This window comes from Pinus tabuliformis, chromosome 6 (genome assembly GCF_031772625.1).
Source record: "Pinus tabuliformis cultivar Carrire ecotype Pingquan chromosome 6, CPIR1, whole genome shotgun sequence".
Classification (NCBI taxonomy): Eukaryota; Viridiplantae; Streptophyta; class Pinopsida; order Pinales; family Pinaceae; genus Pinus; species Pinus tabuliformis.
Window position 1 is genome coordinate 607743392 of NC_142292.1, and position 11633 is coordinate 607755024.

Consider the following 11633-nt stretch of genomic DNA (forward strand, 5'->3'; position numbering starts at 1 on the left):
CTATTGTAAACATTTGCTACAAATTAATAAAATACCATCTATTTTGTTGCTCCAATATTTTCCATGACTAACGCAGCCCTAATCAGAGAGTTGGGCCTACTCTTCTGATCAGGTGTGTTGCATCTTTGTGTGTGTGTTATTTAGTAGTTAAGCTTGTTATTATATTCTTGAAGTTTCGTAATTAGTTTAATCTTACAACCATGTTTTGAATCTTAACCCATGAACCCTTGGTCAGAACGGATTACGCGTTTGCCCCTGCATATACCTTGCACGTTGCCTTGAAAGGATACGCACCCGAATTGATAAGTTAATGTCAGAATAGGGTGAACAAATCGTTCATACCTGGACACCAACATTTTGGCACCATTTCCAGGGAGGCTAACAAGGTGCAAACAATGATTCGGACCAACAAGAGGGTTAATCTCTCGTCCTTGGGAGAGAACGAGTTTTCTCACTCTACTTCAGGTCCTGAGCATAGGTATTCTTTCTGCTTGTTTATTTTTTCTTTTATGTTTGATTTTGGGCCATTCTCTTGTCCTGGGGAGGGAGGAGTCTTTTGATGCCTTGCTCTAGGCCCTAAGCAAGATTTGTTTCTTTTTAACCCTTGTGTGTTTCTTTTTTGGGAAAAACCCTAGATTTTACCCTGGGGAGGGAGGAGTCTTTTGACGCCCTACTTCATATCTGGAAGTATTAGGGCTCCTGTAGTGTGTGTCTATTTCTGGCTCTTGTTCGGGGAGGCAGGAGTCCTCTGACGCCCTGCTCCGGGCCTGAAACCCTAGATCCTTGTTTTGTTAGCTGCCATTCTTGTTGTGAGTTCTTTCATCTTGGGGAAGGAATGGTTCTCTGATACCTTACTCCGGGATTGAAGCATTAGAGGTTCATACTAAGACCATCCATCATATCAACTATTGTATGAACAAAGAATCAAATAAGAGGGGCAGAGGGAGAACCCCAAAGAGGGGAGGACCAGATCTGGGAAGAAAAACCTATATCCAACAAATCATAGCAAAGGTTGAATCAAAAGCATCCTTTCGTGCAGCTACGAGACCAGGTGCAAGGAACGTGAAGTCTGAGGGACAGTCAGTAGAGCAGCCAGTGTTGGCTACAACATTCTCTGGTGATTCTACACAATAGGTTCCTCTAGTAGTGGAATAAATATTTAGTAGTAGACCTGATCCGGAGAATCTTGCGCTGGTGATAGCAGAGGAAGAAATTGCAAGTAGGACATCGACAGGGTCAGACTGTTCTTGTAAGGGAAAGGAAGTTGTAGCCAAGGTGTTACACAAAAATATTGTCACCATGATTATTTGCAGTCAATATGGGTCTATCATCACTTGTACTGTCCTCCTAAGCAAGTTTCAGACTCAGCTCTTCAAATCAAGCTTTGAAAATGAGAGAAAGACATTAAAAATCAATCTAACTCTGGTTCCACACTTTCTCTCACTGTCACCTGCGGTCCCGCACCTTCTGTGTGAAAAAACTACGGACCTGCCCGCTCTGTCCCTAACGGTGTAGGTGCGGACCCCTGTGAAAGTCAAAAGGCGCAATTTTTATCTTAAAAAACTCACTTTGGGTTAATTCTAGAGGTTTCTAGAAGGAATTTTGACGTGGATTGTTCGCTCTGAGGTGGTTCATGCATCCCAAAAGAGAAGGAGCTAATCCCTTGATGAGAGGAGCTATCCCTTTGAAGGAGGGCTTTATCCCTTTGAAGGAGGACCTAGTAACCTCCCTCCATTGCATTATAAATACAGGCATTGGGCTGGTTGCTAGGGAGGTTAGAAGCTAAACATTTTTTAGGGTAAATGCTGGTGAAATCAAGACTTCCTAGTTGAGCTTAAGAGGAGAGATCACATACCTTTTTGGCTTCATTGGGGAGTGAGTGAAACTTGTCAAAGTAGAGGAAACTTCTTGCTGGACCCTGGGAGGAGCTTGTACAGCGTCAAGGCAAAGGTTGTAAAGTTCTTCTTCTTTTGAATTAATACAATCAAACTCATTTTTCTCAACAAGTATCTCATGTTATTTGTTTCATGGACTCCTTGACTTTCATGTTAAATATGTTTTATGCAATTGGCTTTTCAGGTGCTATTTAATTTGTTTTCCTTGTTTGTGTTTGCAAATTCGCGACAAAGGAGCTCATTTGGATCGAAGGAGCGAGGGCATCCACAAGCTTGCGTTGGACCTAAGGTAGGCCTTAAAAACACTTGTTTGCTATTGTTTATCAAAGCATATTTAGAGAAAGATAATGTCAGGTTGGTTTACTTGTCATTAGGTCTTCTTTAGATTCTGGGAAGGTCTATCTTGTCCGCAAGATCGACTTATTCCGTGTGACAAAATGGCGACTCCACTGGGGACTTGATTGTTTTCCTTGTTTTTACTTTGACGTGAGAAACTGTGTTTTTGTTTCTGTTTTTGGCTTGTTGTGTGTAAAATTGGGTAGAGTTTGTAGATCCAGGGTTATTTTTTGTTTTTCATAGCTTTGGGAGAGGACCGCACCCTAGCCGTTTGACACAGTGCGTACCTACCCGCAGCTTGGCTTTTAGCACAGAGCGGGACCGCAGCTGTGTCAACTGTGGGCCTACAGACCCTGTCAAAATTTTGAAAAACCCTAAGATTTTCTCTGTTAGTCAGCTTAGTGTTTGTTTAGAAATTGTTATCCACTGACCAGACCTGCATATAACTTGTCAGAAGCTTTCCTTAGATTGATTTCGTTAGTGTTAGGGTTTCAAGTGAAATTCCTAGGAGTTTTGCTTGTTGGGTTTGTTTTTCATTTTGGTTGTGTAGTGGCTCTGAGCTTAGAAGCTGTAGGGACTTCAGATCACCTTAGTGTCTACCAGCCTTCTTATGAGTCTGACCATTTATGAAATCTCCCCTTGTTGAGGAATCCGCTTTGAGTTTTCTCTTTACAAAACTTCGAAAAGCTTGTGTTTGAGAGTTTGGATTTTCATTTTCAAACAGAAAACAAAATTGGTTGTTCTTGACTTATTTGTGATTCTGCATAAATTGGTCCTTAGCTTACATCTCGCTAAGTAAAACATCCTTAAAAAAAGACTTTTAGTAGGCTTTGACTTCAAATAGGTTTTTATAATTTGTAGATCTCAAAGTTAGTCATTTTCATAGTTTTGAGTGTTTTATTAAAAAATATAAAAATCTCTTTTGAAAAAGTTTGTTTTGTAGTGATTGAGTGCTTTGAAACGAAAAAGGGAATTTTTTGTGAAATAACTAGTTGTCTCATTTTGAGTGCATTGGAAAAGGACAAAAACTCTTCTTTTAATTTGTTGAATTGAGAAAGATTTGTGTTTACAAAGTATTTGCATTCTCAAACTCTTTCTTAGTTAGAAGTTCATCGAAGACAAAAAGATTGCTTAGATCATCTTAGGTGCATTTTTAGTGATTTTGAGTCAAGTCTTCATACCACGAGTTTCATCTCCGCACCCTTGGACTTAAACAAAAACCACTAAAATTAACACTTAAAGTAAAATTCACCTAGTAACGTTTTTATTTCTAGGGCTCTGATACACCAACTTAGCTTAGGCTAGTGTCTTGGAGTAGGAGAGTAATTAACTCTCCAAGACAGTAAAAACAAATAAGTAGCTGTATCTTGTGGTAGGGAAGAAATCCAATTGTTGCATTTATGCTCTGGGAAAGCTCCTCTTAAAGGAGAAGCACGAGATCGTGTCTGAACCAGTGTGGGAATCAATCCTTCCTCATTGGGAACGATGTCAGATATTCACGTATTAAAAATGGTAAACCTCGGATTAACCATTGTCGAGGAGCCTGGGGTCACTTGTTGGTAAACCTTGGATTATTTCAAGGAGCCTTCAAGGGGATTGAGCTTGTTACTCTACCCTTGCGTGCGTATCGGATCGTAGACTGTTCCCCCAGGTATATTTGTTTCAGTTGGTAACCTTAGTGGCCATATTCTTTAGGACTCTTCCTGAGGTGACAGTGGTGGGAAGATCCCACTGTACCTGGAGCAGACGTCGGCTAGACTCACTTGGATTTTCTGGGGGGTTCTCTTCACTCGAGACAGTTAAGTGGAGGAACTTGTGCTAGTCTATTCATTAAGCAGGTTGCCAGGGTAACTGTTCCAACCACCATTTCTGTATTGAACTCTGCGACGTTGGATTTCATCACCAACTAGTGTTTTGAGTACGGAAAGTTACTATTTGTGTGTGTTTGATCTCTTAGATTTTTAGGCGTGTGATTCAAATTTGTTTGGTTCTTTAGAGACTTTAGGTGCTTTTCATTGAGATTTTACTTTTCTTGCGTGTGAAGTAGTTAAAAGTTTTCAACTGTGGCTGAATTACCAAGACAGTCCCGTAGACTTTGGGGCCAGTCTCCTGAGTTTGTAAACGTGGCTGAGTTACTAAGGAAGTCCCGTAGACTTCGGGGCCAACCTCCTGAGGAAGTACCAAGCCAGCATGAAGGCTTGAAAGTCCTCGTAACTCCTAGAGACAGTAGAGTTGGGTCACCTGAGGAAGGAGAATCTTCTTTGATAGTACATCCTGATTTTCAATCATTAGTAGCAGATTATAATCCACAGTCAGTGTCTGTTTCCGAAATTGTTGGTAGCTTTTCATCTACTAGTGATATAGGTGAAGAACCTGAAATATCCGAGCCTGAAAGTGAATTTTCTGCTACTCCGACATCGGGGTTTGTTTCTCCAACTTCTAGTGGTCCTGGTTCACCTAGGGTAGAAAGAGTAATCACCCAAGATCTTCCTTCTGGACTTATTGCTATTGAAGAACTTGCTCCGGAAGAAGAAGTAGGCATCCCTATCCCTAAAAATCAACCTGTTATTGAACTAAGGGAGAGTGAATCAATTTTTTACAGTCCACCTAGGAGCAGTTCTTGGTATCTTTCTTTGACTAATTTTCTAGAAAACTCAGGGTTAAGTTTTTCACCACCTCGTGCTCCTTATCACCCAACACCTAGAGGTTTTTATACTCCCGTAAATATGTCAGGACAGTCATCCATGTTTACTCAATCGCCCGAATCCTTTTTCTACGGCGGTCCTTCTGTTCCCTCCGGGTATCAATCACTTTCTGGTACTTTTTCGGGAGCATCTCCTCAACCCATTGAGCAAGGGTTATTAACTGGAAACAATGGTACTAAGCCGTTGAGCGTAGAATACATTCTTATGATGTCAGGTTCTTTTCCCAATCCTCAACCTCAAGGTGGCTAGTTACTGCTTGGGGGCAGCCTCAATTAACGCCTGGGGGGCAACCTCAAGGTACACAGTTTGCATCTGGGGGGCAACCTCAAGGACAGTACATTCCTTAAGGTCAACCCTAGACTCAATATGTACCCCAAGGTCAACCCCAGTATCAATTTATACCTCAAGGTCAACCCCAGTATCAGTATGTGCCTCAAGGGTATCAACCCCAAGGTCAATACTCGAACCAAGGTTTCCAACCACCTTCAAGTCAAACGTATGTTCAAGGAACGGGAAATGTACCTTTCAATTATCAATCCTACCCTCAACTCAGTTATGGTCCTCAGTATTCTCAACTAGTTATGGGTCAGTACCCCGGAATGAATATAGTGTGGGATCCATCGCAAGCTCAACAGGTATTGCAGCCAAGTGTACAGTTGTCATCTCAAACTGGACAACCCTTAGTTTCTGGTACACCCCAGCAACCAGTCCAGTCTAACATTCAAACTTCTGTACCTTCGGTAGTTTCTCAGCCTGGGCCTAGTACACCTCGTACTCCGCCTCAAACGACTGCTACAACTACTGCAACATCTGTTCAATCTACCCCACCTACTTCTGGAGTATCGACAGCTCCGGTTTCTACAGTTCCTGTATCTACTCCTCAGACATATTTACCACCATCTGGATCTATGATTCAAACTTCGGTTCAGATACCTGTAAGACAACCTGGTTCAAGTACGGTTGTCACAAGTCAACCACAATTTACTTATCAACCGTACCAGGGACAGTACCAATTCGGTCCTGCTGTGCAGCAGCCAGTCTATCAGAATCAACCGTACCCTGGGTACACTTATCAACAACAACCTCAACAACCCCAGTACGGTCCGGTTAATCCTGGTTTTCCGGGAGGATACAATATCCTGAACGCGATTCCTATTCCTAGTTATCCTGGATATCCTCCTCCTGGGGCTGGTCTCATGACCCATAGTTTTAGGGATCCTAATCGGCAGTTACCATTTATCGCAACTTTGGACTTACCTGACTTGTCGCGCCTAACAAACGATCCCATTAATTATCTTCCGTTTTGGCCGCCAATGCCAAATAAGTTGCCCAGTGACATTCCCAAGTTCGAAGGTAAATCAGGAGAGGACCCGTCGAACCATGTGATGACTTACCACCTCTGGTGTGCGTCTAACTCCATTACAGATGATTCAATCCGTCTTAGACTTTTCCAGCGCACTCTAATTGGTCTCGCGGCCAAGTGGTACATTGAGTTACCACGGGGCACTTTTTATAATTTTAGTCAGTTAGCTACCTCGTTTTTAACTCATTTTCAGTTGCCAGTCTGATATGACAATGGCACGGAATTGTTAACTTCGCTAAAACAATCGACATCCACTTACATTTCAGATCATATTCATGAGTGGAGATGTCGACGGCGTTTAGTGAAGGTATTTATTCCGGATCAGATCTTGGCCGAGTGGTTTGTAAAATCTTTGTTGCCAAAGATCACCGAAGATGTTGCTAAAGCCAGAGTTGTTACTGAGGAGCAAGTAATTGCTCAAGCACAGTACCTTGACTTGGTCTATACTCAGTCAGGTACGTTACACGAAAAAATCCACGATCTTCCCAAGCAAAATCAAATCACTGCAGCTCCTTCGGGATCTCATGCCGCCGATGGTATGATTGGCACGGTTAACACTAAAAGTAAGAAGAAGTCTTCTAAGAATTCTTCCCCTATCATAACCTTGCCTGATTCCCCAACAGGAGATTCTTCTGCAGAGATCTCCGCTGATATTCACATTGTAGAGTCATCTACAGCCAAATCAAAATCCGGTGGGAAGAAGACAGGAAAGAAGAAAAATAAAACGGACAAAAGTTCAAAGGAGAAACCTGAAAAGGCGGAATCCAATGATGAAAAGCGCAAGCCTCGTTATCCTTGTCTCATTTGTGACGATGAACATTTTACAAGAGACTGCCCTCATCGGGCAGAGGTTGCGAAGATTGTCAAGGGTTCCCAAACTCCTGCTGTTTTGAAGGATCCTTTTCCGGCTCAAGACAGTAAGATGATAGGTTCATCCTCGAATGCCAATGAAGAACCCATATTGATGATGTCCCATGTTAGGATTGGGACTCGATCGCAAGATTATGGTAGTAAAAGTCCTGTTGATGGTAAAGAAGTAGAATCTTCTCATTCTAATCCATCAACCTCAGCTCCCAGTTCCGATCCACTACAGATCGAGAAACCTAATCCAAACTTGGTAATCAAACCGCCCGCCAAGGGTATACTTCGAAAGTCAGCTTTCAATCCACATGCGAGAGCAGCTCAGAATTATAACATTGTTGAGGATTTAGCTGTTTCACCCTCAGCAATGTCAGCTTTAGAAGTGCTGCAATCATGTCCAGCACAACGTAAATTACTTTTGTCGGCTATAGGAGTTGTTGATGTTCAGGACCCAAACCTAATGATTTTCGATCTAGAAAATAGTACACCGCGTTTGCCTCATCAAATGGCTTTCCAGATACCAGTGATAGTAAAAAACAGGCCTATTCATCGGACTGTAATTGATGAGGGAGCCTCAACGTGTATTATGTCGATACACTGTTGGAGATCGCTTGGTTCTCCTTCGCTAAATCAATCCCCGACGATTCTAAAGGCCTTTGATGGCCGTGGGTTTCATCCTTTTGGCATTCTACAGGATTTTCCCATAGGGGTTGAAGGAAAAACTGTTAGTCTAGATGTGGAGGTGGTTGATGCCCCTCTAGATTACAACCTTCTCTTGGGTCGAAGTTGGTCTTACGCTATGACAGCGGTCGTTTCATCGGTCTTTCGAGTAATAAAGTTTCCACATAATGGAAAGATAATAACAATAGACCAGCTGGCTTACTTTTCATCCAACCCAGCCTCTTCAGAGAGTATTCAGCATGTCGGTAAAATGACTATCCCATATAAGGATGTTGGAGTAGGACTAGTTAAAGATGTCGGTTTACTAGGAACTTTTCCTTTTCCTCCAATCAACGCATCGTCTTCATTTGCAACTATTCATATGATTACATCAGACACCATTGTTTATGATGATCCTTGGATCGTTCCTTCTGAATCTGAGATAGACTCATTTGGTAATGCCATGCCTTTGAGTCCATATGAAATTGCCTATGAAGCCGTGCACTCGTTTGCCGACCAATCTTCAACCGAAAATGACTTAATGAATGTGGTCCGTGAGGAATCACTTTTCACATCAACCTCGGATTCAACCATGTTTTCTGAACTTGTTCACTCTGATGAGAAAATTCGTGAAATCCTATGTGTAGATGATTTACCATGGGAAGATCTCCATCACAAATCTTCGTTTTTACCTGAGGATGATCATTTTGAAAATGATTTCTCATCAATTTTTACAACTGAATATGTCAAGGAACCTCAGAATCCAATGAAACATCCCGATTCAGAGTTAAATTTGGGAAACATCTCTCGAACTATTCCTATTGACATTTCGGTTAAACCCGGAATTGTTGAGAACATTCATATAGGTGCCTCGTGTACAGATGACGAAATTCAAATATATAAGGCCCTATTTCAAGAATTCCGCGACGTGTTTGCCTGGTCCTATGAGGAAATGCCAGGAATTGATCCCGCGATTGTTGTTCATGAGATCAATACTTACCCGGACGCTAAACCCATCCGGCAACGTTTGCGTCAGATTCACCCACGAAAAGCTGCTGCAATTAAAGCAGAAGTTGAAAAATTATTGAAAGCAGGTTTCATTTATCCGATCCCGTTAACGGATTGGGTATCGAATATTGTTCCGATTAACAAAAAGTAGGGAACAATAAGAATATGCATCGACTATAGGGACATTAATCGAGCCTGTCCAAAGGATAATTACCCAACTCCCTATATCGATCAAATCATTGATGATTGTGCCGGCAGCGAAATATTCTCCTTCATGGACGGTTTTTCCGGATACAATCAAATCAATATTCTACCTGCCGATCAACCAAAAATGGCTTTCATTTGTCCATGGGGGACATTTGCTTATTGCAAGTTACCTTTTGGGCTTAAGAATGCCGGAACAACTTTTCAAAGGGCGATGTCTTATGCGTTTTATGACATCAAGCACATTGTGCAACCCTATCTCGATGACTTGCCTGCTCATTCATTACATCGAGCTGATCACCTCGTCCATTTACAAGCAATCTTTATGAGGTGTAGGCATTATCGTATTCGGTTTAACCCACACAAATGTGTCTTTTGTATAGAAACGGGTCGATTGCTGGGATTTGTAGTTTCGAAAGCCAGCATCCGCGTCGATCCCTCGAAGGTCGAAGCTATCATCAAATTGCCTCCTCCTTTTCGTCACTACATTTTACTACGTAAAACTACGATAATTTTGGATTGCAACCCTATGATCTACATTTTGACCAAGAAATTGCTAGGGGGAAAGTACTCTAAATGGATTGTTATCCTGTAGGAGTTCGACTTGGAATTTGAAAAATCTAAGTCTAAGAAATCTTTAGTTTTTGCAGAGTTAATGTGTGACTTCCCGCGTGCTGACACGGAAACTGTGGCGGAGGAGCCCATTATGGACGAATCCTTGTTTCTAATCAGCACTTTAGATCCGTGGTATGGAGATATCATCATTTATCTCCAGACCCAATACTTTCGGCCAGAAATTTCAAGGTCAGAACATCGAAAAATTCGATTCCAGTCCCAACAATTCAGGATTATTGGAGATACTCTTTATCGCAGTGGGGCGGATTCTGTTTTTTTACGTTGCTTAACACACGAGGAAGCTGAAAGGGTTCTAAATGACTGTCACTCTGGAGCGTGTGACGGTCATATGTCTGGGTTTGCCATAGCCCAAAAGATATTGCGCGCTGGCTACTTCTGGTCGTCTTTATTTAAAGATTGTATTACGGCAGTCCGAAAATGCCACAACTGCCAAATTTTTTATCGTAAGATGCGCGCTCCACCTGCTCCTCTCCACCCTATAAATGTCGTTGGTCCTTTTGCCAAATGGGGTATCGATTTTATTACATGTAACCCTCACTCGGTCAGGGGGCATGCGTATATCATCCTTGCGGTAGATTATTTTACTAAGTGGGCCGAGGCGATGCCTACATTTGAGGCAGACGGCAAGACAGCTGCAATTTTCATGTTCAATCATATAATTGCTAGGTTTGGTGTCTCGCAAGTAATCATCACTGATCATGGACGTCATTTTCGAAACGTTATGATGACCGAACTTACAGGCCAGCTTGGTTTACGTCACGATAGTTCAACCCCTTATTATCCACAAGCGAATGGTCTGGTTGAATCCATCAACAAAGTTTTAGTTATCATGATTCGACGAATCATTGGGATTCATCGGTCGAATTGGCACAACATGCTATTTTCAGCGCTTTGGGCGTACCGAACTTCAGTAAAAACATCAACAGGGTTCACTCCTTTCCAACTAGTCTATGGTTTGGAAGCTGTGTTACCCATTGAATGCGAAATCCCGTCACTGCAAATGGCCATCGAGTTACTTCCAGCCACTTCCGAAGAGGAAAATCGTTTTTTATACTTGGCTCAATTAGATGAGAATCGACGTGATGTTGCATTGGCGATCGAGACTCACGCAAAATGAATGAAAGCTCAGTATGATCGAAATGTGACCCCTCAAAATTTTTCGGAAGGAGATCTAGTCTTAGTTTATGATCAAGCTAATGATAAATTAGGCGCTGGAAAATTCGTTCCTATGTGGCATGGTCCCTATGTTGTCAAGCGAAAGCTAGCCAAAGGGGCCTATGAATTGGTAGACTTTGACGGGGACTCTTTGGGTAAACCCAGAAATGGCCTTTACTTGAAGAGGTATTATGCTTAAAAGAATGGGTATGGAGATTTTTAGTTAGGATAGTTTTCTTTCTAGCTGGTGTGTTTTAGTTTAAACAGTGTGCTTAGCTTAGAGAGTGTTTTTTCGTCATTATTCCTGCTTATCTTGGTTTTACTCTTGATATTGCAGATGTCGATGCCTCTCCAAACATACATTGGTTTCGCTGATGGTGCTTGTCGTAATACACGAAACATCTCTTCCGCAGCTTGGGTTATATATTCGCCCTCTAACGAGTTAGTATCTATGCATGGGGTATGCCTCGGTCAAACAACGAACAACATTGTCGAGTATAGTGCAATGATTGAGTTATTATCTGAGTCTATTTCATTTGGTATTCGGAGTTTGATAGTGAGGCTAGATTCTGAACTCGTTGTATTACAGCTTAATAGAGTGTATGCCATTAGAAATCCAGTGTTATTAAGATTATTTTTTAGAGTGCGTCTCTTGGAACGTGAATTTGATTATATTGAATATTAGCATATTCCAAGATCTTTAAATACATTAGCAGATGCAATTGCTTCTCGAATGTTAAATAGACATTTGCAATAATCATACATGTAAATTTAAAACCATTCCATAACATGATTTACAAGATAAGCTGG